This window comes from Momordica charantia (assembly GCF_013281855.1).
Source record: "Momordica charantia cultivar OHB3-1 chromosome 5 unlocalized genomic scaffold, Mcharantia_2.0 BLBB01000005.1, whole genome shotgun sequence".
In the NCBI taxonomy this organism is placed as follows: Eukaryota; Viridiplantae; Streptophyta; class Magnoliopsida; order Cucurbitales; family Cucurbitaceae; genus Momordica; species Momordica charantia.
Window position 1 is genome coordinate 15,018,502 of NW_028275163.1, and position 5,279 is coordinate 15,023,780.

The 5,279-nt window shown below is 38.9% G+C and overlaps 1 long non-coding RNA gene across 1 annotated transcript; it reads right to left on the bottom strand.

Annotated features, from left to right (window-relative positions):
- Positions 1-1,153: 1,153 nt before the first annotated feature.
- On the bottom strand, positions 1,154-4,249 carry LOC148211411 (uncharacterized). Its single transcript, XR_015790972.1, has 3 exons — positions 2,816-4,249; positions 2,690-2,726; positions 1,154-1,851 (listed from the first exon to the last, which is right to left on the bottom strand). It is a non-coding gene; the product is annotated as an uncharacterized LOC148211411 (long non-coding RNA).
- Positions 4,250-5,279: the final 1,030 nt, after the last annotated feature.

Sequence of the window (5,279 nt, forward strand, 5' to 3'; positions counted from 1 at the left end):
TATATGAGTAACAACATAACTCTGCTTTTTCAGTTTAAAAGTTCTACTTCTGGACCTAGTTTGCATAGGATGAGTAGGGTGGACAATTTGACTAGGACAAGTATCATTATTTATAATAGCAAGAGCGGAATCAAGATTAGGAACAACATCAGTTTGAGAACTAGAGATAGGAATACTAACCTGGTCACTTACTGCATGTTCTAAACTTGGCAACAAAGAATTTGATGGTACTACAGTGCTTTGATTCTCTTGATTTGCTGTACCATTTTGATTGGTATCAATTCAATTTGTCTAGAATTTGAAGTGGATAAGGATGATTGAGCATAATGAAAATTAAACCAAGTAATGACAGTTTTATTTGACTGTTGTTTGGAGACAGAAGAAGTGAGGAAACCAGCTTTGGAAGGAAATTCCTTTTCATTAAAGATTACATGCCTGGATATGTAAACTCTTCCATTGGAACTAAGACAATTGTAGCCTTTATGACTTTCACTGTACCCTAAAATCACACATTTAGTGCTATGAAATTGAAATTTGTGAGTTTGCTGATAAGGCCTCAAAGAAGGAAAACATGAACTTCCAAATACTTTAAGAAAGGAGTAGTCTGGTTATTTGCTAAAAACTTTCTCCCATGGCGATAAATTTTGTAAAACAGGTGTTGGAAGCCTATTTATGAGATAAACAGCACAAAGAAAAGCATCCCACCAAAATCTTAAAGACATTGATGCTTGTGCTAGAAGAATAAGCCCCATCTCTACTATATGCCTATGTTTCTCTCCACAATTCCATTTCGCTCACTAGTATGGATGTCTGTACTCAACGCCATTTTGCTTTAGATATATGACAAAAGACCTAAACTCTCCTCCCCAATAACTTTGAAGATTTTTAATTTTGATCTCAAATTTATTTTCCACAAGTTTCTTGTTTTGAATAAAAGATGAAAGAGCTTCACTTTTGTTTTCTAAAGGAAATATGTAAGTGAATCTCGAGAAATTGTCAACAAAACTGATATAGTATCGAAAACCAACAGTTGAACCTTTGATGCCATAGATCACAATGAATAAGTTCTAATGGTTTACTAGCAAAAGAAGAAGATGATTTGAAAGGCAAAGCATGAGACTTTGCATATTGACATGAATCACAAAAGCTAGGTATTTCATTTCCAGCAATCTTTAACACTACAACTATTCAAAATAGATGCAAGGACTTTGTTGGATGTGTATCCCAACCTTTGAGCCAAAAACATCCAACGACACTTTACAAGGAAAAACTGAAGTACTAACACCATAGGAAGACTTGATCTTACTACTTGAATTCAGCAACAACTTTCTGCTGGTGGATTGAACTGCAAAAGAACTTCGATTCTGCTAGAACCAGTGAGAATCCTTGCTGATTTGGAAAGCTAACCTGTAACGCCCCAGAATTTCCCACACAATTCTCGGTCACGTTAACTACCCAACTAATTAAACCTAACCCCCAAATACGTCATGCCAACTCCCTATACAAACAAATATATAAAAACGAGTTCCAATTCTCCTCAATTTAACGACGAATCAATCTCATAGTATATCATTCAACAATGTTCGTGGACCACCTCACGAAGCGAGTTTATTATTCAAACTAGGCAAAACTCAAAGCATGAAATAAAACTAAAATAGGCACCCATCTCGAAATGAAACTAACAACAAGGGGTAACATCCTAATTATTCAAATGCAAACAAATAATTTATTGACCCTAACATAATGTTTTGACTAATCACTTAAGCTAAGCAAGAGTGACTAAACAGCCTATGGTCCTCGCTCGTCATGTCTCCTCCGTCCCATCACCATGGTCGCCCGCGAGTCCTTCACCTGAAACAATCATTGTAGGGGGAGGGGGTGAGTATATAAAATTTACTCCGTAAGTAGCCCTCATCAACACACACACACATCATGCTCAACCATATCTAGAAACATTCGTAGTCATGCCAATGCCCTCGACCATTTATACCCGAGGCCCTGATGACTTCACCATCTATTGGCCCTTGACCATTTATACCCAAGGCCCCAATAGTCTTCCCTCCAAAGGACTCCTCGTATCGACCCTCGACCATTTATACCCGAGGCCTCGATACTCCGTTAGTGACGTATCAGCCCCCGACCATTTACACCCGAGGCCCTGACACTCACTCCTCCACTCCACTAGTGGCGTATCAGCCCCCGACCATTTATACCTGAGGCCCTGACACCCATTCTTTCATTCCTTCCAAAAATCCAACTTTCACCAGAGTCTTACTATATACTTTCTTTTACCACTAACCCTGCATCTTTCACCTCACAAGTACAGTTCAGCATGCTTTCACAACTTTATCAACTTTCTAATAACGAAATGATAACTCAATCATGCTCAACATCCAACATCAGTATTTAACAAGTATTACTAAGAATAATAGCTCACTAAACACGCCGAACAAAACATACATATCCAGGCAACAAACATTACCACAGCAAGACTCACAGTTTAGCAAAGCAGAAAACTCACCATTTTTTATCGACAAATACCCAACACCATTCCAAGTATATCGACTACCACAACGAAAATTATTTAGCACAATGACATCACAAAATTCGCATTAAACGCGACAAAAATCATCACGTTAGAGACCATCGAGCATACATTAACACACGCACACGCCCCTTGTCTACTTACTCACAACCGTGCCCTTAAGTTTTGCGTCGACCTCTCCCTAAGCACACCAAAACAGAAAATACAGCACGTTACGTATGTTATTTATCCTTCGAAATTAACTCTAAAAGGGTTCGAATGACGCATTACCACCAAAACCGACTTCGTATATATGTGGGTCACCTAGATCTAACTCGCCAAGGTGTGGGTACCCTAAATCGAGCTTCGAACGGATGTGGGTCACCGCCAAATGTCCAAAACACCGCTGTAACGTACAAATTCTGCCGCCGTTCCGCTGCTGTACCGTCGTTCGCCGTGTGCCGCCGCGAGGAGGAGGCCGCGCTGGTTCTTGCAGATCACCGGGCGCGCCGCTGCTGCTGTAGACTGTTGGAACGTCGGGGATGAAGAACGCTGCCGTGCTCGCCGCTGTACCTGTTCGCAGCCGCTGGAGCGCCGGGGGTCGCCGGCCGCCGCTGCTCGAACGCCGCCAAGAGGAAGGTCGCGCCGCCGCTGCTCGTCGGACTTACCGTTCGCGGAGGACCGCCGCGGCGTCGCACGCACAAGGAACGCCGGAGAAGGGCCGCGGCCTGCTGGGTGTCGCCGGATCTGAAGACGCCGTCGTCGGAGGGGGCTGGGTCGCCGGAAAACGAAGGGGGCGGCTGGGCAAGGGAGAGGGGGAAAAGAAGATGGAGCTTAGGGTTTGTTTTGTTTTCCCCTTTTGTTTTTCTTTTTTGTTTTAAAACCAACCCAATCCAAAAGCCCAACATACCCAAGCCCAAGAGGAGAAAAGAGTTCATTCCATCCTTAAAACAAGGCCCACTACACGAAGTCTGACGAATATAAATTTAAATTGGAGTTTAGAGCCCGATAGTAAAGATAAATTTAATTAACAATCAATAATTTTAATTAACAATCAATTTAAAATTAAATGAAGGAAAAAAAGAAAAATCTCCTGATTCGAGACTAACTAACCTGAGGAACTCGGGGCGTTACATAACCTCATTTGATATAGACCATACTTAAGAACTCCGTGCAACACCACTTTCTTTGTTTTCTTGTCTTGCGCAAACACAATAAGTTGAATGAAATTCAACAAAACAATTATTGTCAGCAGTAAGTCTAGCAACACTTAAAAAGTTTCCTTTAATGTTAGGAACATGAAGGATATTTTTTAGTTGAATTTTGTGAGGAGAGTTTGGTTTAGTTTGAAAACTAGTATGTCCAACATGTGAAATTTTTAACCTATTATCATTGCCAATTGTTAGAACACCTTTACCCGTGAACTCATTAGATATTGAGATTCCCTAAGTCTGAAGTTACATGATTTGTTGCTCCACTATCTGCTAGCCAACTTGGTCCATCAACAATCTCTGGAGTTGCAATGTAGGTTGAATTCCTGCTACTACTTTGAACTAATTTGATGAATTGTTGAATGATTCACCAAACTTGTGATAACATATAGCAGCAGTACGTCCATACTTACCACACAGTTGGCAAGTTGGTTTGAAGTTATTACCTTTGAAGGGATGAGAATCCCGGAGTGGAAGCGGACCGTTGTTCGTGATATTTGAGAAAAAAAATCAATTTGCAAAGAAGGAAAAACACAAGGGAAAAATTACCTTTGAAGAACGTTTCTTCAACTTTTTCCTAACGAACACCACCATTGAATCTTCCTTACCATCCTCTTGGGTTTCAAGATCACGCTTGTGGAAGCGTTTCCTTGGAACGAGAGGGAAAGTTTGAGAGAGATCGATTGAGAGAGAAGAATGGGAGTTCTGTTCTCATCCTGTTTTGTAACCATTGCAGAACTTCTGCATAAAAAAACAGTACCCCACGTCACATATGTAATGCCTCGCATTACCTATAAGGGTATTTTCATGACTTTATATTATTATTGTTTTTTTAGGTAAGCTAGTCAAATCTAATTAGCTTTATGCCAATAAACTTTAATCAAATCCTAGTTAATAATTGTAGGCTTCTAATACTCTAACTAATTAAGCTCAAGTTAATTTTATTTACTTATTAAAAAGAAATTGACAACAAAATGTAGTGATTCATCTTATCAATGTTTAATTAATTATGTATGTTAATAAAAAATAAATATGCATAAGAGATTAATAAGATTAGCGAGATTATAATTGTATTTAAGTAACAAAATTAACAATACTACTTTAGTAATTAGATAAATGTTGTGAAATATGGTAATTGTAATGGTAGCATTATTTGAGTATTTATAAAGTTTCATACATTTTATCCAAAGTTTTATTTTAAGGTAATTAACCAAGTAAAGCCCCATATTACCTTTATTTTACTCTTTATTTTTCTACATTAATTAAATTAACTTAATTGGGGTAATATAGAAAATTTTACTTAACTCATAACCATGATTATGCAATATAACTCACCTACCACTAACCATGATTAGGCAATATAACTCACCTTCCACCCAAGAGACTCATGTAGTAATTAAGTTAGTTAGGAAGACCAAAAAACACTAACAATCCCATTAAGTAATTGGCCATGCATGAGGAGAGAGAAGAAGTTTGTTCCATCTTCCAAGATTCATGTTTGTTTCATCTTCCAAGCCATTCTCCTTAAGTTACCTATGTTTGTT